Raw genomic sequence first — 25,759 nt, 5'->3', positions numbered from 1 at the left:
TTCTCCCCAATTTTAGAAAGTTTTGCTATTCTTTGTGGAAGAAACTTTGGGGAGCACAAGGGATCATGGTGAAGGTGATCATCTATGATCCTCCTCATTGGGAAAAACTTTCAAACTAATATTTTTATTGTTTTTTAAAATATATTTATTGATTATACCATTACAGTTGTTCTATTCCCCTTTATTCCCCTCCACTGCACACTCCCTCCCCCACCATCTCCCCCCCCTTAGTTTATAACCACATGTCCCAAGTTCTTTAGATTCTATATTTCCCCCACTATTCTTGCCCTCCTCCCTATCTATTTTCTACCTACCATCTATGCTATTTTCTGTACCTTCTCCCCCCTTCTCCTCCTCCCACTCCCCTGTTGCTAACCCTCCATGTGTTCTTCATTTCTACGGTTCCACTCCTGATCTAGCTGTCCTCTTGGTTTGCTTTTGTTTTAGGTGTGGTTGTTAATAACTGTGAGTTTGCTGTCCTTTCACTGTTCATATTTTTCATCTTCTTTTTCTTAGATAAGTCCCTTTAGCATTTCATATAATAAGGGCTTGGTGATGATGAACTCCTTGAACTTGACCTTATCTGAGAAGCACTTTATCTGTCCTTCCATTCTAAATGAAAGTTTTGCTGGATAAAGCAATCTTGGCTGTAGGTCTTTGGATTTCATGACTTGGAATACTTCTTTCCAGCCCCTTCTTGCCTGTAAGGTCTCTTTTGAGAAATCCGCTGACAGTCTGATGGGTACTCCTTTGTAGGTGACTGTCCCCTTATCCCTTGCTGCTTCTAGGATTCTCTCCTTCATTTTAGTCTTGGCTAATGTAATTATGATGTGCCTTGGTGTGTTCCTTCTTGGGTCCAACTTCTTTGGCACTCTCTGAGCTTCCTGGATTTCCTGGAAGTCTATTTCCTTTGCCAGACTGGGGAAGTTCTCCTTTATTATTTGTTCAAATACGTTTTCCACTCGTGGCTGTTTCTTTCCCCCTTCTGGTACCCCTATAATCCGGATGTTGGAACGTTTAAAGATGTCCTGGAGGTTCCTAAGCCTCTCCTCATTTTTTTGAATTCTCATTTCTTCATTCCTTTCTGGTGGGATGTTTTGTTCTTCCTTCTGGTCCATTCCATTGATTTGAGTCCCAGTTTCCTTTCCAATCGCTATTGGTTTCCTGGACATCTCCCTTCATTTCAATTAGTTTAGCCTTCATATGTTCCTCTAATTTATGACTATAGTCAACCAGTTCTGTTAGCATCCTGATAAACAGTGTCTTGAATTGTGCTTCTGAGAGGCTGGCACTTTCTCGGTCACTTAGAGTTATGGGCTCTGGGACTTTGAGTTCTTCTTATGCCATCTTTTGGGCTGTTCATGTCTGTTCTGTAGCAGGATCGGAGCCCTAAGGTGTTCACTAGAGCAGAGCAACTCAGTCGCTGGGCTGTGATGTTGTATGTGGGGGCGGGGTCAAAGAGGAACAATGGCCTGCCGCCTGCCGCCATGGCCCCCACTGGTGCCGCAGTTGCCACTGTCACCAGGCCCACACAGTTCGTCCCACTGCACACGAGTGTGCCACCACCGTCAGCCCTCGCCCCCTGAGGCCTGTGTGGTCTGTCTCACTGTGTGTGAATGTGGGACCGCGTTCAGTCTGCCCTGCATCCCAACTGGTTCCGGGCTGCCTGCGTGCCTAGGTTGGGGGATCTGTCCTGCCCTACCCGGCTTGCTGCTGGCTCCGCCCCTCTTACCGTCCCCATTGAACGGTTAGATGTAGTCAGACTTCCATATAATTCAATTTTCTGTCCTTTGGCTGTATCTTTGTTCTCCAAACCTTAGTTGTATTCAAACTTGGTTGTGGGAGAAGGCACAGTGTTTCCACCTATGCCTCCATCTTGGCGGAAGTCTTTATTAATTGTTTTAAGTAATTGTTCTGCCTTAGAACATGTAGTTTTTTAAAAACTTCAATTTAGTTCATGTAAAACTCTGCTTTATTATCAATATGAAAAGGACTAAATCAAATACTAAAAGTACAGATTATCTATTAAATCGTCCAATATTGGGAAAGTTGCTTAACCACAATTTCTCACATAAAATTTTAGGATGGAGAAAAAAGACTTATCTGTTAAAATAATATTTAAAACACTGGTTGCAATAGCTCAGCATTCTTTTGGTGTCAAGACCCCTTATACCTTTAAAGATTATTGAGGACCACAAAGAGCTTTTGTTTCCAGGGGTTAGAGTTATCAATATACAAGTTCTTTACAAGTATAGGATATTATTATTTATTAAATGCCCTTTAAGGGGTGCTTTCTCAGAAGAATAGCATATCAAAAAGAAAACTCTCTGGGATACATTTTTAATCCCTTGGTAAAATAAAGATGTTTAAAAATAAATAAATTCTATTATACTTTGCTCATCTCAGTAGATCTGAGTAGTCTCAGTAGTCTTCTTTGAAGACTACTACTCTATCCATAATTTTCTCTAATCTTTATGTACATTACAATGCATTGTAAATAGAAGTGAATGCTATAGTATATGTATATACCTATTAAGTAAAGTTTCTATGTTTTATTCACTGTTATATTCTTAAGCCTCAATAATAACACCTAGCAAATATTAAATAATTGTTGGATGAATCAATACATTATATATGATGAAAGGAATATAATAAAAAATACAGGAGACCTCTGAAGTATATGACTTATAAGAACCCAACTCCAAAATCCTATGACTTCTATTTCCACATGTTCTTCTTTGTCACTACTACTACTTATCCATACATTATAGAAAACATTTTAGAAAAGGGAGCCAAGAAATAATTACAAAGCAAAAACCTGGATCAAGATCTATATTTTCACTTTTTATAGCAATTTTCATATTTACATTATTAAATTTTGGAAGCCTTACTGTTGTATTCCACATCAAGTTTAAATAAAAAACCCTCTAATGGTAAATGAATTGTTTTAGTTATACTAAGAAATTTAAGGAAGTAAGATAAAACACTGATTATGTCAATAAATCCAATTAGATGCAAAAGTCTAACAGGATATTAGCTACTTAAAGTTTATCAGTGTTGATCAATATATCAATTGTTTTATGAATTTTTTTGTTCTCAAATGTGTTTTTGAATGTTTAAATAGGGGATAATTCTAACGACTAAACTAAATTATTCCTAGCAAACTATAGCTCCAACTTGTTAATAAATCTCAACTGGAGGTTACCCATCAGAAGTATACCTAGAGCCATCTCATTAGTTATATGGGACAGACACACAGTCTCACATAACTTAGTTCTGAATCTAGTTAATACCTTTCACTGAAATAGTGGGCTAACATTTTTCACTGATATAGAGCCTACTCACCATTTTTCAAATCAACTTCATCAAATTAAACATTATTTCTCAGTTATTTACAAATGTGGGACAAAAATAAACTAACGTTTATATAACAAAATTTATTATGAAATAGTTCAACCAAAGAGAAAGAGAATATGTTCTCATACCTATCACCCAACTTTACATTAACATTTTACCATATTTTGTTTCAGATTCTTAAGAAAAAAAAGTCATATATAGTCAAAGCCTCCTATATATCCCTCTCCAATCTCATTTTATCCCTCCTTTATTCTAAAATTGATGTTGCCGCTGTCTGTCCATATTTTTACACCTTTACTACATATGTGTCAATAACAGTATTATTTTATGTACGTAACTTGAACTATATTGTATCTATTTTTACTGCTTTCATTAAAAATTGTTTGAAATAAATGAATCATAGTTAACAAGTGGCAGACACTCTAAACTCTTTAGTAATCAAATATATTTATGTCTCCAACTTAATCTAAAATGCATCAATTGCCTATCTGTTTAGGGTTCTGGAGGATTTTACCCCCCTGGCCTATATACCATAGTAAAAGCTGAATGGGTAAAAAGGCATCAATAGCAGGCACCTGTTACTGGGAAAGACAATGAAGAACTCTAAATCAACAATCCCCAACCTTTCTGACACCAGGGACTGGTTTCATGGAACACAATTTTTCCATAGACCAGGGTAGAGCAGGTGGTTTCGGGATGACTGAAACACATTATATTTAAGTTCACCTCCTGCTGGGTAACCTGGTTAACCTCTGTGGCCCAGAGGTTAGGGAAATCTGCTCTAAATCATCTAAAACTACCCATTCTCTCCATACTCTTTGTAAACTCTTCACATACCTCAATGGGATGATACTGCTCTAAAGAACTCTTGCACATAAGTTTTAGTAACCAACCAAGTGCAGGAATGTTCCCAAACTGGAAACAATCTAATGCCATCAACAAGCCATAATAAATACACTTTGGTATAGGCAGACAATGGGACACACTGTGGTATAGGCAGACAATGGGTCACACTGTGGTATAGGCAGACAATGGGACAACACTGCAATTAAAATAAATCTCACAGAGTTGAATGAAAGAAGCAAGTTACTACAGAATATATATGGTATGACTGCACTTAAATAAAGCTCAAAGTGGTAAAACTAAAATGAAAAGCTTATCATAAAAGCCAAGACAGTAGTTATTTTTAAGAATAAACAAACATGAGCAGGACTGGGGACTTCTCGTTAATGTAATGAGCATGCTATATTTCTTAACCTAGGTTGTTGTGACATGGGTAAACACTTTATAATTATATTTAAACTGTACATGTTTTATGTTTTCCTAGATGTACATTTTCAGCTTTAAAGAGAAAAGGATAATGAATTGTCCCATTATAATACTAAGCATCCATTTAATATTTTGATGAAAATAGTATGCACATGAACTAACAATTATTTTATAATTAATTCATTAATTTAGAAATGGCATAAAGGAGGGAGAAAAAGAGGGAGAGAAACATCAACATGCAGTTGCCTCTCATGTGCCCTCCACCAGGGACCTGGCCCATAATCCATTCATGTGCCCCAACTGGGAACTGAAACCAGTGACCTTTTGGTTCACAAATCCACACTCAATCCACTGAGCCACACCAGCCAGGGCTAAACTAACAATTATTAAGTCAACATCTCATTTTTATAGTTTTACTATAAAAGTTTTTAAAAGATTTCATTTATTCATTTCTAGAGAGAGGGGAAGGGAAGGAGAAAGAAGAAGAGAAACATCAATGCACATGAGAAACATTGATTGGTTGTTTCTTGCACATCCCCAACCGGGGACTTGGTGGCAATCCAGGCATGTGCCATGACTGGGAATCAAACCAGTGACCTTTCAGTTTGCAGGCTGGTATTCAACCCACTGAGCCACACCAGCCAGAACTTACTATAAAATTTTTAGCTTCACTGTTATAACACTGTTTTCTAAAACAAAAAAATAACCCAAAGGCCGGGGGTGGGGTGGAATTGGGACAACTGAAATAGCATGTTCAATAAAACATACTTTTTTTTCAAGTACAGTTTTCTGTCTATTATCCCATTCCAGCCCACTCTCCCATGCTCCCTACCTCCCTCCCATTTCCACCCCCCTTAGTTGTTGTCCATGTGTCCTTTATACTAGTTCTTCTAAATCCTTCCTTCCCCTTTCCCCCCTGAAATTCCCTCCCCTCACCCCTCCGGTCACTGTCCCCCTGTTCTCTATTTCAGTGTCTTTGTTTTTATTTTGCTTGCTTGTTTGTTTTGTTGTTTAGCTTCCTGTTAAAGGTGAGATCATATGGTATTTGTCCTTCACGACCTGGCTTATTTCACTCAGAATAATGCTTTCCAGTTCCATCCATGCTGTTGCAAACGGTAGGAGCTCCTTCTTTCTTTCTGCTGCATAGAATTCTATTGTGTGTATGTACCATAGTTTTTTGATCCATTTATTTACTGATGGGACCTAGGTTGCTTCCAGCTCTTGGCTATTGTAAATTGTGCTGCTATAAACATTGGGGTGCATAGGTTCTTTGGGATGGGTGTTTTAGGGTTCTTAGGATATAATCCCAGCAGTGGAATTGCTGGGTCAAAAGGCAGGTCCATTTTTAGTTTTCTTAGAAAATTCCATACTGTTTTCCATAATGGTTGTACCAGTCTGCAATCCCACCAACAGTGAGCTAGGGTCCCCTTTCCCCACAACCTCTCCAACACTTGTTGTTTGTTGCTTTGTTTATGATAGCCATTCTAACCAGTGTAAAGTGGTATCTCATTGTGGAATAAAACATACTTTAAAAAATTATCCATTCAGCTTTACACAAACACTATGACTGTAATATGATAGGGCATCTATCACATAGATAATGAACTTCACATGGCTTTACATCATGCAAGGTCATACTGGTTCCTGCTATATAGAAGAACTTCTAATATATAGGATAGAAGACAGGACAAGGATAGATCCAAGAAAACACAGATTTTATAAAACAAAAGAAGTACTCTAGGTTTACCTCTGGGCAGCAGGACTGAGAATGGGACTGGGTAGAAGAGGGATGTTGCTGATAGGCTCTTCTATTCTATTAGATTTAAAGCAATGTACATATATCACTCTGCTAACTTTTTAAATCCTCACCTGAGGATATATTCAGTGATTCTAGAGAGAGAAAAATGGAGAAAAAGAAAGAAACATTGATTGGCCACCCTCTGCACAAACCACCGCCAGGGATCAAACCCACAACCAAGGATTAAACCCACAACCAAGGTACGTGTCCTGACCCAGAATTGAAGCTGAAATTTTTTGGTGTACAGGAAGAGGCTCCAACCCACTGAACTACCTGGCCAGGGCACTTTGAAAACTGTTTCAAAGTTTTAAAACTTTGAAAATTTTGTTAAATCAATCTTCATACAAACTCTAAAGGGATTTTTTTTCAGGCTAACAATCAATCTCAGGCTACAAAATATGGAGTTAAAAAAGAGCTTAACAAGCTCTCTTCCCCCTCAGCAATTAAAGGACAAATGGAAGAAGGGTTCTGAAGTCCTATACGGGGAAGAGAATAAAAGTGAAAATGAAAGTTTAGAAAGAGTTTTCTGATGATGAATATGGCATTAATTCAGGTATTAAAACTAGAAGAGAGGAAATCAAAATGTTTCTGCAGAAATTTGTGCAACCAAATTTCAGCTGCATAATTTCTCCCTCTTTGCCAACAAAGCAAATAGCACATGAGTTATTTTTTCCATAAAGAGTGGGATGTGTAGACATTTGTAGTACAGATCAACAGTCATTTTTACTATAGTACACAGACCATTGCATAAGACACAAAGATGAAGGTGACATAAAAAATTGTTTCTTTAGTAGGTTCTCCATACTAAAGGGAAAAAAGATTGCTCCAATAGCTGAAAATTGTTTTCACCATTTGAGTTGACCCAGTGGCATTACTAATTTAATCTTCATCATTTATATGAAGCAAAAGAACAAAATAATCTGGTGGAAATACAACTGATGAAAGCAATAATTATTTTCAGACAATTCAACTGATGCAACTCTTCTTCCCATCTATTCAAGAGTCTATGAACATCTATGTCTCATTAGATGGGATGTAATGTAAGGCAAAAATCCATAAATATACAATCAGTGATGTAATTAAATGTCGAAAGAAACCTCAAAAGTTATATCCAAGCATCACATTGGGGAAAATATTGCTCCCTCACAGACAAACAATTACAAATAATATAGTGTATTTTCCCAGAGAGGCTTTCAAAGACTGTAAATGCTATCATAAATCAGGAAGGGAATGTGTTTTTTTCCTAGAACCTCGGGGATAAGAGAACAGAGAGAGAGACACCATAAAGCACCAAATAGAACTTATAGGAAAATAAACTAACATTGGCAGAGCAATGGTTCGCTGAGAGATACAGAGCAGGCCAATTACATTGGAAAAACAAAAATAATTAGTTTCATTATATATTGTGGTCAATATGTCAGTGGGTTGGGGAGTAGAAGGGAGAAAGCAGAATTAGAGAAGAGGAGAGAAGGAGAGTCACAAAGTTGAAAGACACAGCCCAGCAAAAATGGAAGAGAAAGGGACAAAAGATAGAGAGAGGAGGATAAATAAGTCCTAATATTGATAATAAACTACTGCAGTCACTTTTCTTACTTACTATGGGCTGTGGGCTTCAAACTACAGGGTGGGCAAAAGTATATTTACAGTTGTTCATGTGGAAAAATATATACTACGAGACTAAATAATAATACAAGAATAAACTCTGTGTTATGTGAACTCACAACTATAAACCTACTGTTGCCCACTCCTGTATTGTTGCTTAAAAATTCATACATTACAATGCTAAATAACTAATTAATCACTCCTCCTAAATCTGTCAAATCTGTTTCTGGAAGTGTTACGTAAAAGTACCTGTATCACAAGCATTTTACTAAAAATGCGGATTGAAAAATCAAACCCTAGGTCTAATGAATCAGAATTTCCTAGGTTGAAGCCAGTTGATTGTTATACCAAAGGTTGGAAATCATTGCTTTAAAATGTATCCTACCAGATAGGTGCTATTTTTTTTCTTTGAATGGTTACAATGAGCAGAAACCAGACAAGAGATTAAGCTGAGGACCACATACCTTTTAAAGATTTGCCACTCCTAACAATATAGCAGGGCCTGCCCAACTGAGCAGTCAAGGGTTTAATGCAGCAGATATGAGCAAATAATAGTCAACTCATATATACTTTGTAGTTTGTCAAAGGTTGAAAAGAAGAAATAGAAGAAAACATCTCTAATCTCAAGAGCTTAACGTTCTTTTTCTTGTTGATGAAGACAATCTTAACGGAGGCAAATGCACATTCTTCAATACTCATAATTCCTAAACATCCATAAACTTTCCTGTTTTAAGTGTCAATCATAATTCACCTCTAGAGAGGCACTCTGAACCTGAATTTAACTTCTTAGTGGTTTGGTTCCATTCTTTACTTACTTCACCTATGTTACCAAGCCCTGTTTTTCCCAGTAAGAATCTAAGTTTGTGAGGATAGAACCCATGTTTCCTTTTTTCTAGCTTTTTGTTCCCTGTTTGTTGTTTAGAACGATGATGACCACGATGTGGAAAATCTGATATTGAACTGGAATAGAAGTCTCAGAAATTTAGGCAATTCAACAGTCATATGCAAAGTAACTTTTAAAAAAATTCAACCACCCCAATAAAACAAAAATTAATAGACAAAGATTTTGTATTTCCCAGAAGATTCTAAAAGTGCCCAGTAGGTAAACTCTCAAAAAAAGAGAAAAGATATGACAGAATGAGACTACTAGATATGGGGAAGTTAAATTCAAACTATTATGTTATAGCTTAGAGACCTCCATATTTTGTATACTCATACCCAAAGTTTTATACATACCCCACCATATACACACTATAATACAACAAGGCATCATATTAAACAGTATCTGCCCTCCTAAAAGAATGAGGTAAAATTAAAGCAGAAATAAACCTGTCTTTTTATCTATACATGTAAAGTAAATTCCCAATTTCTTATATTTTCACCCTCATTAGGCCTATCATAAACAAGCAATGTCAAAAACAATGCTTCAACTATGAAAAACTTCTAACAGTATAAAAAACTGTTGTAGAAATTTTTTAAAACAATCATCTCTCTGAGGAAAAAAAGTAAATTGAACACATTTTCAAAATCAGTGATTAATTCATTTGGTTGCATCTTATCACCAAAATTACCAGCAAGGAATTTAACTAAGGTCTTATTTACTCTTAAGTAAATACAGACCATTTCAAACAAAGCATCATTTGTTGGAGTGGACTAGCATCAGTAGCTCCAGGCTGGAAACCCTGCCATTAAGCATTGCACAACCTTCAGCAAGTTTCAGGACCTTTTGGGGCTGTTCCTTCATTTATAAAAGTGAGGCAATTGAACAATCTTCACTCTTTTTTAGCTCTGCAGTTGTGTAAACTGGTAATTCTAACTTTAAGTCTAATGACTCAGTTTAAACTTAAATTCAACCTTATCAGAGAAGAGTAGGAAGGAGACTACCTATTAAGTCTTAAAGGCCTTTCCTTTCTTCTGTGCATTCTTTTTCCTCCCTTCTCTTTGAAGCCCCACCTCAGTCTTCTTTACATAAAAAGAAACTGAAACATATGAGCACTATTTTATTTAAATTGTACTAGTATCTTGATTTTAAGAAACTAAATTCTTCTACTCTCTTTAATAAATAAAATCTTAATTATTTGCTTATTTGAGTGCCCCTTGATTTTTCTCATATGGGTCACTGGCTTTTAAAAACTCCAAAAAATTTTTTTTAAGGCACAAAAGTTTCATTGGATTTTTCAGACAGGTCAGATTAGAAGTAAATACAGCCTTTGCTTACCCAAAGGCTGACCAAATCGGCAATACTGAAACAAAGATGATAGCAAATGGCTAAGAGTAAAATGTCTGCTGTGCATATCTTATAAGACCACAAAATTGATCTGTTAATATCGACAATCCTTTCAAAATATTAAAGATATAATAATTGACTGCCTTTCTATCTTCCCTTTCGTCTGACAGGCCTTCAAGCACTTAGAAAGTGAACAACAACAAATTCCTGAGGAGCTGGCTAAATATCATCACAGTCAATAGTAAATGACTTGGGAAGTTTTATTTTTAAAAACTTTATTAATAATCACTGCATATTCTAATTTTACTTTCATATTTGGTTGCATAAATAATTTTCATAACTAAAATACTACTATATCCAGCTTCTCAGAGTACCTAGGACTTTAACGCACACCAGAATGTACAATTGCCAAAGTCTCATAATTTCAATGATAAATATTTCAGGAAAAGACTGGACAATCTTTTCTATTATAAAAGGTAATACTTGTTAAAATACAAAATAAGCACATGTTAAAATACAAAACAAGCACATATTAAGAACAGAAAAAATGCCAATACTCTTTACTTTTTCTTTCTACACAAATTGAAATACTGTGTTTTCTTAGAATCTAGTTATGCTTCTAAGGCTGTTACTCAGAACAAGTCTCCAGTGTTAATTATAGAGCTTTATTTTTTTCTAAAAGTAAATGAATCATTCTAGTTATTCTTCCTCTTTATGTCACTTTTACTTGTTATCTAAATGAGCGTTCATTTTACTTAAACTTCCATTTTCAAAATTCAATGTTCAGTATCATTTCATTAACTTAAGAGAAAGAAAAGAAGGAGAAAACAGTCGAAGAGCAACACCTATAACTGAATTGTCCCAAAACCTCCCCTAAACTAAAATGCCAAAACAAAACCATTGCTTCTGAATTTTTTTCTTAACATGAGTATCACACATGAATAGTACAGTTTATTTAACTGTAACTTCTGGCTACCCTGGAAATACAATTACATTTTTTTAAAATTAAAATCTGACTTAGTTTGCCTTGTGATATAAAAAAAGAAAGAAAAAATCCCTTTATTCTCAAGTCATACAGGAAAAAAAATCACACAAAACATAAAAAATGCTTTACCAAGAAGATCTAAAACTTTCCAGTATTTGAATGCTTTGTTTTCCCTAGTAGTTAAAAAGTACAGTCAGGCATGTGACTGACTACATTTTCTCAGAGTTAGAGAACACATTCAGCCATGTTCTTCGACAGGTAAGAACCACCCTCCATTCACCAACTCAGGAAACAGCCAAAAGCAAACACCCAAAATCATAACATTACCTTCAAATATTCTCATTATCTTTAAATATTGTCCTTTGGGCTTGAAAATAAAAAAGCAATCCGGCAAGTTTATGCTGTTAAAATGGCTCCTGTAGATTGGGGAAGTGGTGTCTGTGCTTCAGCTTATGAGTCATACATGAAACTAAGTGTTTCTAAGGGAGGCACGCCCATGTTGCTGTGGACCCAATTATTCTGCTAGGTCAAACATGCAAATTTACAGGTAAAAACGAGGGGAGAGGTATAGAAAAAGGAGCAAGGTGGAGCCTAGGAGCAAGATCTATCTTGATTAAACTATTACTCAGCTTATATTAATTACCATATTAAAATGAATAATGAAATAAAATCAGAATCTATAAGGAGGCAAAATTAAAAACTGTATATTGTATTTTTTAAATCTTAATTTTTAAAGTAATTTTAATGTATCAAGTAAATAAAACAGAGGAAAAAGCATGGGAGGAAATGGAAGGAAGATAGCAAACTTTCTAGCTTTTAATGTAAGTAACAATGAACTGCTGAATTTAACCTGGCTACTTATTAACCTTTATATGAAAGGGGTATATTACTATGTACTCTGGAACAGCTAGCAAACTGCAATACCAGATGCAGACTTATAAGTTCACTAAACAGATATCCACTAGAAAATTCAAAGTTCAGTGGAAAAATAAGTGAGAATTAATCTGGTTTATACTAAAAAATAATACCAAACTTGGGATTAGAAAGGAACTAAAGTTTAATATAACAAAATGATTTTAAATAGAACTGCAAACTTGTTAAAACTCTATTTTAAAATAATTACAATGCAATCATGGTTCATAGCTCTACTACTTCCAAGACATGGCCACAATTTTCTATACCTTTCAAACATAAATGAAAGCATACTATGTGTTGGGCTGTACCATACACATCTAGCATAAGGATGCCAACAAAATATGTGGCCAGTGAAGTTTTGCTCTCCAAGCCACCATATATCTGACAAGGTGCCCATGGAGCTGAAATATTACTACAATTACTTACCCTACCCCCATGTGTGAATATTTATTAATTTACCCTAAGAGCTTAAATTGATCAAAATAGCTTGAAAACTAATGCTTTCCAGAAGCACTTTAAATGATGAAGTGCAAGTCACTAGCTAGCCTTCATCCTAATATTTTGTAAAAAGCAAATGGAACTTGGCAAGGTGTTCTCCCTTTAGTCAATTACTTGGAAATAATTATTCTGCCTTACAAGAGGCACAGCTGAGAGGACAAGCTGTCACTGACTTAGGAACTGTACAAACTGCTACAAAATGTAATGACAATGAACCAACTTGCTGCCCATTAAGTACTTATTTATTCCATTCCACTGAACATTGCTTGACTTGTTTATCTGTTATTAAAATAATTCCCATGGTTAAACAAATTACTAATAAAAAATTATACTAAAAATAAAAACATATCACTTTCATATTTTGTTTAATTTAGCTCATTTATCCAGAATGACTATTCAATACCCAAACTCCAAGGAAAAGGTCCTCTAAGCAGTCACAGGAAATGCTTCTTGGAAAACCCAAGTCGTTTCCCAGAGCTGAAACTTATTTTAGACAATATCCATGTAAGCCTAGTAATTTGATTATCTTTTAGCTAATTAGAAATTATAAAAAGTGAATATAGAATGGGTGATGTCAAAAGAAACAAGTGACAAAGCTGATAATGTGAGAAATAAATTTAAAACTACAAAACTACTATATAAATAAGTATAAAGCACTGGGATCTGAAGCTACCCTATAAGGTCAACACATTCTACATTCTCCCAAAGCATATCACTTTGAGTGCCTTAAAGTCAGCATTATCATAATAAAGGTTTTTAAAAAACAAAATGGACATAAAGTGTGTAAAATTTTTTATGAAGCATGAATACATAAAAGGGTAAGCCTCTGCTACTGAGAAAATCCATTTATATAAAACTGATTATGTGATAACGGCAGGTATTTGGACTGTAATTTAAAAGAAGTGATTTTGGCCACACATATATAGATGGGAAGAGACACAAAATGAAAATAATTACCCCTCTTCAATAGCAACAAGTTATCTTAGCTATTGCTAAGGAGATGATTCCAGAGTTGCTATTATAATATATTGTCCCTTTGACCAGGGGCATCCCTATTAGTATTATTTTACCACCCACAGGAACTGAATCCTGGTTGTACTTACAGTCCCAAGAAATCAATCCACACAGGGGAAAGAAAAAAAAAAGCAAAACAGTACAGGTTCTAGAGCCAATCTTCCTGAGTTCAAATTCCAGCTCTGCCACCTATTAGTTGTATAATCCTGGGCAATTACATAGCAATCCTGTGCCTTAACTTCTTTATCTGTAATTTAGGCTAATAGTACCCAAAGGATTATTGGGAGAATTAAAATCAGTCCATGCCCTATAAAGAACTTAAACTCAAAAATAAGAAAACAAACCAATTTTTAAAACAGTCAAACCACTGAACAGAAGAAGAGATACAGAGAGGGAATAAGCACAGAAAAGATTAACATTATTACTCAATAAAGAAATATAAATTGGACTTCAGCCAAGATGGAGGCATAGGTGGAAACACTGTGCCTTCTCCCACAACCAAGTTTGAATACAACAAAGGTTTGGAGAAACAAAGACACAACCAAAGGACAGAAAATTGAATTATACGGAAGTCCAACTACATCAAACCTGTTCAACGGGGACGGTAAGAGGGGCGGAGCCAGCAGCGAGCAGGGTCGGGCAGGATAGGGCCTCCAACCCAGGCGCGCAGGCAGATGGGAATCAGTTGGGGTGCGGGGCAGACCGCGGGCGCATATTTGCGCACAGAGAGTCAGACCACGCAGGCCCCAGGGGGCGAGGGCTGACGGAGGTGGCACACTCGCGTGGGACGAAACGCGTGGGCCTGGTGACGGCAGCAACTGCGGCACCGGTGAGGGCCGTGGCAGCAGGCGGCGGACAGGACGCCATAGTCCCTCTTTGACCCCACCCCCACATACAGCGTCACAACCCAGCGACTTAGTTGCCCTGTTCTAGTGAACACTTTAGGGCTCTGATCCTGCTATGGAACAGGCACGAACAACCCGAAAGATGGCGCAAGAAGAACTCAAAGTCCCAGAGCCAATAACTCTAAGTGACCAAGAAATTGCCAGCCTCTCAGAAGCACAATTCAGGACACTATTTATCAGGATGCTCACAGAACTGGTAGATTATAGTCACAAATTAGAGGAACAAAGTCACAAATTAGAGGAACATATGAAGGCTAAACTAATTGAAATGAAGGGAGATGTCCAGGAAACCAATAGTGATGGAAAGGAAACAGGGACACAAATCAATGGAATGGACCAGAAGGAAGAACAAAACATCCCACCAGAAAGGAATGAAGAAATGAGAATTCAAAAAAATGAGGAGAGGCTTAGGAACCTCCAGGACATCTTTAAACGTTCCAACATCCGGATTATAGGGGTACCAGAAGGGGGAAAGAAACAGCCACGAGTGGAAAACGTATTTGAACAAATAATAAAGGAGAACTTCCCCAGTCTGGCAAAGGAAATAGACTTCCAGGAAATCCAGGAAGCTCAGAGAGTGCCAAAGAAGTTGGACCCAAGAAGGAACACACCAAGGCACATCATAATTACATTAGCCAAGACCAAAATGAAGGAGAGAATCCTAGAAGCAGCAAGGGATAAGGGGACAGTCACCTACAAAGGAGTACCCATCAGACTGTCAGCGGATTTCTCAAAAGAGACCTTACAGGCAAGAAGGGGCTGGAAAGAAGTATTCCAAGTCATGAAATCCAAAGACCTACAGCCAAGATTGCTTTATCCAGCAAAACTTTCATTTAGAATGGAAGGACAGATAAAGTGCTTCTCAGATAAGGTCAAGTTCAAGGAGTTCATCATCACCAAGCCCTTATTATATGAAATGCTAAAGGGACTTATCTAAGAAAAAGAAGATGAAAAATATGAACTGTGAAAAGACAGCAAACACACAGTTATTAACAACCACACCTAAAACAAAAGCAAACCAAGAGGACAGCTAGATCAGGAGTGGAACCATAGAAATGAAGAACACATGGAGGGTTAGAAACAGGGGGGTGGGAGGGGGAGAAGGGGGGAGAAGGCACAGAAAATAGCATAGATGGTAGGTAGAAAATAGATAGGGGGGAGGGCGAGAATAGTGGGGGAAATATAGAATCCAAAGAAGTTGAGACACGTGGTTATAAACTAAGGGGGGGGGGGAGAATGGTGGGGGAGGGAGGGTGCGGGTGGAGGGGATTGAAGGGGGGGAATAGAACAACTGTAATGGTATAATCAATAAAATATATTTTTAAAAAAACAAAAAAAAAAGAAATATAAATTAAAGTCACAATACCACTATACATCATTAGAATAGCTTTTAAAAACAGTGCTGGTGAAAATATGGAGCAAAAAACAACCCTCATATATTATTCGTGGGAATGCAAAATGGTACAGCCTATTTGGAAAATAGTTTGGCACTTTCTTATAAAGTTAAACACATACTTATTATATAATAGTCCAGCAGTCCCACTACTAGATATTTACTCTTGAGAAATGAAGATATATACATATTAAGAAAAAAAAGCTTCTACACAAATATTTACAGCAGTTTTACTCCTAACCACCTAATACTGAAAACTCACATGTCCATCTACTGGTGAATGGCTAAGCACATTGTCTTATACAATGGAATGCTATCAGTAGTAAAAAGGTATGAACTTTTGAACTGCTGTTAAATGCTACAACATGTATGAATCTAAACACATCAGGCTGAGTGAAATAAGCAAGACTCAAAACATATACTCTATGACTCAACTTATATGACATTCTGGAAAAGGCCAAACAAAAAAGACAGAAATCCTATCAGTGGTTGCCCTGGGCTGGAAATGAGGGAAGGGGATTGACTACAAAGGAGAACAAGGGAACTATTAGTGATTGTGGTGTTGGTTATGTGGATCCTGGGAAAGAAGATACCTACTACAAAAAGACTTCTCGTACTGGCTGGTATGGCTCAGTGGGTGGAGCACAGGCCTGCAAACCAAAAAATTACTGGTTCAAGCCCCAGTCAGGGTCCCTACCTAAGTTGCAGGCCAGATTCCAGGTTGTGGGATGTGTGAAAGGCAACTGATTAATGTCTTTCTCCCTCTCTTCCCCTCTCTGTAAAAATAAATAAAATTAATAAAATCTTTTTTAAAATGGGAGGGCAGTGAGGGGCCGCTTGTGGCTAACTGACCTGAATTTTTCTAAAACAGCCAAGCAGACACAGAGGCCTCTAATGCAAACTCCTCTTCAGGAAAATACTTGCACCAAACTACCTGCCACTTAACTGCACTGCCTGTCTGCACTTTATTTGTGTCATGTGTCATCTGAGCCAACCCTTAAAAAAACAAGAATCCTCTTTCAACCAACAGGACTGAGGCTTTCCCCACCCAATCAGGGCTGTGCAGTTATCCATCAACATCTTCACCAACCAATCAGAGGAGCTCCATTCTGACCAATCGGGAAAGTGCCTTATTGGACCAATCAAACTGCAAGGATTTGTAGTCCTCGTTGGCATGAGGACAGCCCAATCGGGCCAGGGGCAAGGACTTCTGTCTCTATAAACCAGCTCCTCACAAGCTCTGTGAGTACACTTTCCCTTTTCACTAAAGAATGAACTGGGTTTCCCTGGCTGAGCAGAAACTGAAGAGGTGCTGCAGGAGCAGAGAGCAGACCAGAGCAAAGTGGAGCAGACCAGCACCGACCAGCACTGACCAGCGCAAACCAGTGAAGACCAGAGCAGAGTCATGTTTTGACAGCCATGCTGTATCAGAGTTGAACTGTTTTGCATTAAATAGTTTCCTTCTTCACCACATCCCAAATTGGGGACTCCTGTTGACCGCTGAATTGGCAATTGTCGTTGACACCAATGACAATTGGTTAACAGTTGTATGATCAACGTATGTTGTCAAAAATCACAGAACTATACACATAAATAGGGAAAATTCTACTATATGTAAACTATACCTCAATCAACCTGACTTTTTTAAAACACCCAGTTCATGTGTATAAAGTACCAGGCACCTAGTAAGCACTTCATAAACATCTGTTATTATTAGCATGCTTTGTAGTAGAAGCAACTAGTATTAAATACTTCAGATGACAAACTTTAAACTCCCATGTAAATAAAATGTGGCAACTTAAGACTTATGTACTGTGGGTTCTTTTATTTCTAAAATTTGATATATATCAAGTCACTATATATACCTCAATACAAAGCTGGCATGGCTGCATTGGGTACTTTCCAATATCTATATTTGAATTAGCTGAGAAAAATTAGGTGGATTGAATGACTTTATTAAATGCTCACTAAAGTTAAGACACTCTTTTCTTTCTTTCTTTAAAACAGAACTTACGAAAATAATTTACTGTGTCAGCCAGGACTGACTTCTTCCTATTTATTATCACTGCTTATCCTTGAACTCAAACTTGAAACTTTAGTACATGAAAATACAGAGTAGTCTAATTTTCATATTTAGAAAACCTGGGCATAAAAACAAATAGCTTTCCCCTGGCTGGTGTAGCTCAGTGGATTGTGTGTGGGCTGCAAATCAAAGGGTTGTAGGTTCAAATCCCAGTCAGGACACATGCCTGGGTTGCAAACCAGGTCCCCAGTAGGGGGCACAGAGACAACCACACACTGATATCTCTCTCCTTCCCTTTCCCTCTCTCTAAAAATAAATACCTGTATTTTCTGGAGTATAAGATGCACTCCCCCCCAAATTTGGGAGGAATAATGGTTGTTAATGCTGCTAAGTTCTGTTTACATTTACATTGGTGAAATATTATGTTATATATGTTATTAAATATTTTCCCACATTTTTTGCTTCAAAATTTTCCCCCCTATTTTCCTCCTCTAAAACCTAGGTGCATCTTATGGTCCAAAATGCGGTAAATAAAATCTTTTTAAATATGGTTTGGTTTGAATCTGACCCTAGGTCAGAAACTGACATGCTATCACTATCAGAGATGAAAGAAAATAAAACCATTTAAATGATAAATGACCCAAATTAATATTTCTACTATTTAAAAATAAAAATAAAGTTTAAAAGACCAAGATTTACTGTTATAAATCTTTCAGTGAGACAACTAATTTTGTTGATGCTAATACCTCTCAAACTATGAATCCAGATTCTGAGCAATGTGTAGCATTTCCAAATGTGAACTTAATGTAAAACACAGTTAATCCTCTATTATCTATTACTAGCTTTATTAAACCAAGGCCTCCTTCCTGCTTCTGTACAGATTACTAGGACCTATCCACAAGGAAAGTCTTCCTGGACAAGTGTCTGTTTTAAAAAGCATACCAAAGGCAAAAGGGCCCAAGGCTCTGTATAGTTTTGTTCACTATTGTGTTCCTACCACTATGACAGGGCCCCAACACAGCAGAAACTCAGAGATGAAAGTGAGTAACTTATCTAAAATGCTTCACTGAGGGTAAATTCTAGCATTTCAGGATTTTACATTGAAATATTTTTTAAAAACATCATTTGAGCTGTGATTTGACATAACTGAATTCATGTAATTAACTGTGTTACAAGATTCTACTGTCATGTTATTTTGTGTGTTATTCTTTCTTCTCTTGTGAAAAATAACCAAGAATTGACTGTACAATTATATTCTTTATGTTGCTCCTAGGTAATATGCTGACTGCAATCTCAAATTGCTTCATAGATGCATATTTTATCCTACAATTGAATTTTAAATTCAATATTAAAGACAATATATCTTCTTCTTCAGTGGATTGTAACCAAGGATGCACTTCTGAATTATCTGAAGTTTTTTTAAAGATACATACCTACCCTGAAAACAGATTCAGTAGTGTGGGTAGAGCTCAGGCCTGTAAGAATCACTGCTCTGTTGCTCTGTACCCCTAGTACATAATGTAGTTTGTGCTCCTCACACAGCTGCCACTCAAAATGACACTTGTCACCTTACTATTCAGTAATCTCTAATTATGGAGGGGAAAACCTAAACTCCTCCTTTGCTATTCTTCAGGCAAAAGCATCATATCACATGAATATAATAATGTCACAACATCCTAACTACCCCTTACCCTCCCAACTGCCTATTTTCAATTCACCTTCCGCTCTATCAGAGAAATCTTCCTTAAAGAACAACTCTGTGAGTGATTTATCATTCATGACTAAAAAACAAACTGATTCCCTAGAGGTAAATTTTTTAAAATTTGTTTTAATTGTTGTTCAAGTACAGTTTTCTGTCTATTACTCCCACCCCAGCCCACCCCCTCCCAGTGCTCCACACCTCCCTCCCATTTCCATCCCCCTTAGTTGTTGTCCATGTGTCCTTTATACTAGTTCTTGTAAACCCTTCCCCTTTTCCCCTGAAATTCCCTCCCCTCTCCCCTCTGGTCACTGTCAGTCTGTTCATTTCAGAGTCTTTGGTTATATTTTCCTTGCTTGTTTGTTTTGTTATTTAGGTTCCTGTTAAAGGTGAGATCATATGGTATTTGTCTTTCACCACCTGGCTTATTTCACTCCACATAATGCTTTCCAGTTCTATCCATGCTGTTGCAAATGGCAGGAGCTCCTTCTTTCTTTCTGCTGCATAGAATTCCATTGTGTAAATGTACCATAGTTTTTTGATCCATTCACTTACTGATGGGCACCTAGGTTGCCTCCAACACTTGGCTATTGTAAATTGTGCTGCTATGAACATTGGGGTGCATAGGTTCTTTTGGATTGGTGTTTCAGGGTTCTTAGGATATAATCCTAGCAGTGGAATTGCTGGGTAGAAAGGCAGATCAACTTTTAGTTTTCTGAGAAAATTCCGTACTCTTTTCCATAGTGATTGTACCAGTCTGCAATCCCACCAACAGTGCACTAAGGTTCCCTTTTCTCCACAACCTCTCCAACACTTGTTGTTTGTTGCTTTGTTTATGATGGCCATTCTGACCAGTGTAAAGTGGTTTTAATTTGCATCTCGCTGACAGCTAGCAATATTGAGCATCTTTTCATGTGTCTCTGAATCCTCTGTATATTCATCCTCCTTGGAGAAGTGTCTGTTCAAGTCCTTTGCCCACTTTTTAATTGGGTTGCTTGTCTTAGAGTGGAGTCACGTAAGTTCTTTGTATATTTTGGAGATTAAACCCTTGTCTGAGGTATCATTGAAAAATATGTTTTCCCATTCAGTTGGTTCCCTTTTTATTTTAATACTACTTCCGTTAGCCATGCAGAAGCTTTTTATTTTGATGAGATCCCATTTGTTTATTCTTTCCTTTATGTCCCTTGCTCTAGGAGACATACCAGTAAAAATGTTGCTGCGTGAAATATCTGAGATTTTCCTGCCTATGTTCTCCTCTAGCACTTTAATGGTGTCACGGCTTATATTTGATATAGCAAAAAGAAAAATAAAGTAGCTAGGAATAAACCTAACTAAGGAGGTAAAAGACCTGTATGCAAAAAACTACACAACACTGAAGAAAGAAATCAAGGAAGACACAAACAAATGGAAACATATCATGTTCATGGATCAGAAGAATTAACATCATCAAAATGTCCATACTACCCAAAGCAATTTACAGATTCAATGCAATGCCTATTAAAGTACCAATGGCATATTTCACAGACATAGAACAAACACTTCAAAAATTTATATGGAACCACGAAAGACCCCGAATAGCAGCTGCAATTTTGAGAAAGAAGAACAAAGTAGGAGGGATAACAATACATGATACCAAACTGTATTACAAGGCCATTGTAATCAAAACAGCCTGGTACTGGAATAAAAACAGGCATATGGAACAGAAATAAACAGACCAATGGAAAAGAACAGAGAGCCCAGAAATAAACCCAAGTCTCTTAGGTCAATTAATATTCGACAAAGGGGGCAGCAACATATAATGGAGTAAAAATAGCCTCTTCAACAAATGGTGTTGGGAGAACTGGACAGCTACGAGCAAAAAAATGAAACTCGAGCACCAACTTACACCATACACAAAAATAAATTCAAGGTGGATAAAAGATTTAAATAAAGCTGAAGTAAAAGTTTTTTAAAGCTAGAGCTTTTATCATAGTTTCTCCAACGCTTTCAGAGAATGACTTCAATTTAACTATTTTCCAGCCCTATCTTCCTCACTCTTCACCACTCCCCACTACCTATTTCTGCTTTCCTCTTTTACATACCCACGTGCGTGTGCGCGCACGCACACACACACACACACACACACACACACTGCAGCCTTCTCATATCTTCTGGGTTACTCCATTTCTATTTGTTTGCCTTCCCTAAATTTGGAAAGCACTTGTTTCCTGCCCTATCCCTTCTCTCAGCCTACTGATCCATCTTTAGTCTCAATTTAAATGTGTTCTCTGCATGAAGGCTTTCCTCAGCAGCCCCATCTTAGAGGGAAAGTCTGTAGAGAGAAGTGACTTGACCAATGTCAAGTTAATGACTGATTTAATGTAATCCTAGGTACTCATTCATTTAAATATTTTCTGAGCACCTACTATGTGACAGGCACTATTCTAGGCCCTTACTATACAGCAGCGAAGAAAAGAGGCACATTGATAAATGATCTCTACCCACAATGGTGCCTATAAGTTATCAAAGGAGAGAGACAAACATTATAAAATATATGTTAATTTTATGTAAAAGATATAAACATAACATATGGTATGCTAGTGATAAGGACAAAGAAGAGGAAAATAAAATAACAAATAGAAGAACATAACATTTTAAATAAACCAAGTAGGGAAGACTTAATTTTGCCAGGTTTCTTTTGGGTAAAGACCTCTGGTTATGTAGATATATCTACGGAAGAACACCCCAGGCAGATTGAAGTCTGTGCGAACACTCTAAAAGGGAGCCTGCTGGATATGATGTTCAAGGAAAGTGTCCAGACAAGTGTAGTTCAAGAAGAGAAAATGAGGAGGAGAATAACAGGAGAAGAAGAGTACTAAAACTAATAGAGAGCCTGTTTACAGATTTTAATTGGAGAGTTTGAGTATACAATAAGTAATAGGTTTCACTGCTATATTGAAAACAGATAACATAGGGGCAAGGATGAGAGGAAGGAGAAGATAATGCAATATCCCAGAAAAGATAATAATAATTCAGACAAAGGAGGCAGCAGAGGAGAAAGACATAATTAAATTATGTACTTTTTTTTAAAGCAATAGCCAAGGAGATTTTTGAATGGATGGAAAGTGTGTTGCATGGGAAAGAAAGATTTCAAAACTCCATTTTTGGCAACTAGAAGGCTGTAATTGATAAAACTGAAGTAGAAAAGACTACAGATAGCAATGGTCTGGAGTAGGAGAATATCATGAAGTCAGCTTTCAACATACCAAGTTTCAGAGGCTCATTAGCTATCCAAGTTCAGATGTCAAATTGGACATAGTGTCCAACTGAATATACTGTCCAATTGGAGTTGAAGACAAAGTCTTAGGCCCAGAGTAAAGGTTTTAGCCAGACATATAAATTTGGGAGTCACATATATATTTTATATATATATTTATATATATTTATTTAAATATATATATATATATTAAAGCTACAGATATAAAAAGTAACAATGACAGACTCTTGGGACACCAAAATATTTAGAGGTAGTGGTGATGAGGTAGAACAAGCAAAGAAGGCAGAAAAAACATATTCAGAAATGCAACAGAAAAGCAGGGCGAATCTGGTATTATCCTGGAATTCGAGTAAAAAGGGTTTCCAAGAGGGAATGAGGAACTGTTTCAAATGATAACAAATCAAGTAAGATGAGGTCTGAGAAATAAAATGACAGCTGAATTTAGCAACATGACCATCACAACTGATTTTGAAAGAAGAGTTTTTCATGATGCTGTAAATATTTTTTAAAAAGAAAAGAAACAATAGTAAAGGGATTAACCAAAGAACATTTATGCACAACCTACATGGACAACAATATGGGGACTGGCTTGTGCAAGGGAGAGGGTGGGACTGGGAGAAAGTGAGAAAAAGGATAAAAAGCAGTAACAACTGTAACAGAATAAAAAATAAAAATTAAATTAAAAATAAAAAATATATATTAATATATTAAAACAAACAAAACATCTGCTGAGAGAGAGTTTAAGAAAGAATGACAGGTGAGAAACTAAAGGTAAAAAGTAATCTTGTGAAGGGGTCAAGATTAGATCTGGGTGAGGGGTAGTGAGGTGTGGTGGTGGTTGCTGAAGAAAAGCAGTGCCTTTTCTACTGCCCAAAACATACCATTTTGTACTGCACTTATTATGTACAAGTCTGTGTCTAAATTGATAAACTGGTAATCCACCTGAGGGCAGAATCGTATCACATAAATTCTACAAACAATTGTGACTATGAACAAACTACTTCAAACTACCACAGGATTTCCATTTCCTTTTTTGCAAAAATATTGGAAGAGTCTAGAGATCTAGTAATTTCGAAGATCCATTTCACGGATCTTTTATGATTCTCTAATTTCTCTAAGACCTCTGAATAGTGCTTGAGGAACTGAGAACAAAAATCACATTAAGTCTATGTTTTAAAAAAGTGTCTGCTCATCAAATTTTTATATTGTTTATTGAAAGTAATACATAAAATTACTACACATTCAGAGTAACTTAAAATTTCAGAAAATTCTCCAAAATTCAATTATACTTTACCAATGAAAGAAAAAAACTCACAACCACCCTCCAAAATCTAGAATTTACATTCTATAATTTTTTTAACCTTATGGAAGTAAGATATTTAGGCAAATGGTCTTTTAACACAAGTCCAAAAAAGTTTACCTTTGATACTTAAATCAAAGTTTAAACTTTGATACTTATTATTTATCTATAAAACAAATTAAAGACTTCATTTACAAGGAGATTAAGAAAAAGCTTAGTATTACAGCTTTAATTTTTAGAATGGATGTACTCCATGTTAATTCATAATTGAAGGTGCACTGGTAATTTACTTGGCTTGACTTTTTGCTTTAGCCCTGAAGGCTAAAACTCAACAACATGAAATAAGTACTGTGCTCTTATTTTGGCTCTTTAATACAAAAATAGATAGATATAAACAGGGAAATTTAATATAAATAAAAATAGGGGAATTTTAGGATATATTATAGAAAGAAAAATTTCAATGTCTTTTAATTACATTGCTGATCAAAACAGAGAAATGAAGAAAGTAACATTAGCAACTAGTCACATAGTCCAATGGTTAAAAGTCCAATTGGCTTTAGAGTGGGTGACTCAAGTTTGAGTCCCAAGTCCACTATTAACCAGTTCTATGACCTAGAACTCTGAGCTTCTGTTTCAACTTCTGTAAAAGGAATAATGATAACCCCTATTTCACACAAAAAAATTCACTTTAACTGCTTATTATAGTGTAAGCATAATGTGTTCTCAAATGCTTATCAAAAAAGTGAAGATAAACATACTGGTAGTATATCCACACTCAACAATAAAAAGGGATGAACTATTGATAAACACAACTTGGAAGACTCTCAAAAGCATTATGCTGAAAGAAGCCAGTGTCAAAAGGTTACATACTTTATGATTCTATTTACACAACCTTCTTGAAGAGACAAATTGTAATGGTGATCAGTGGTTGCAGGGATATGAAATAGGGGGAGGATGAGACTATATACAGAGAACATGAAGGAAGTTTGGGGGGTGATGGAATTGTTCTATATCCTGATTATGGTGGTGGCCACACAAATCTATGTGTTAAAATTCAAAGAATTATATACCCAAAAAGGGTTGATTTTACTTTATAATGATTATTTAAAAAATAAAACAATTTTTCAAAAAATTCCAACACCCACAAAACCCATTGTTGGAGTCCATAGCCATGAGGAAATACAGAGAAAATCATATCAAGGGACATTCAACAAAATACCTGACCAGCACTCTTCACAGTGTCAAGGCCAAAAAAGACAATGAAGCATCACAGATTTTGAGAAGATTAAGGAGACATGACAACTAAATGCAATGTAGTATATCCTGGACAGATCATGGAACAGAAAAGGAACATTAGTGGAAAAACTATGAAAATCCTAATAAAGTCTATAGTTTAGTTAACAGTATTGTACCAATGTTAATTTCTTAGTTTTGATCACTAAACTGTGATTATATAAGATGTTAACTTTAGTGGCAGCTGGATGAAGAACATACAGGAACTTTCTGTAGTATATAATA

At 36.4% G+C, this 25,759-nt stretch overlaps 1 protein-coding gene across 3 annotated transcripts in view; it reads right to left on the bottom strand.

Moving 5' to 3' along the window:
• Positions 1 to 25,759, bottom strand: part of ELF1 (E74 like ETS transcription factor 1) — a 138,022-nt gene that overhangs the window by 89,330 nt on the left and 22,933 nt on the right. For 2 of the 3 annotated variants that reach the window (XM_037060445.1, XM_037060455.1), the window contains exon 1: positions 11,566 to 11,869. The exons of the other annotated variant lie outside the window; for it this stretch is intronic. The gene's annotated coding sequence lies outside the window, so the exon portion shown is untranslated. Of the gene's footprint in view, positions 1 to 11,565; positions 11,870 to 25,759 lie in introns of those variants that run through there. 3 annotated transcript variants of the gene reach the window in all.

The sequence above is a fragment of the Sturnira hondurensis genome, unplaced genomic scaffold (assembly GCF_014824575.4).
Source record: "Sturnira hondurensis isolate 20B ecotype Veracruz unplaced genomic scaffold, ASM1482457v3 Scaffold0001074, whole genome shotgun sequence".
Lineage (NCBI taxonomy): Eukaryota > Metazoa > Chordata > Mammalia > Chiroptera > Phyllostomidae > Sturnira > Sturnira hondurensis.
The sequence above is the reverse complement of the archived record's forward strand: the minus strand, read 5'-3'. Positions and strand labels throughout refer to the sequence as shown.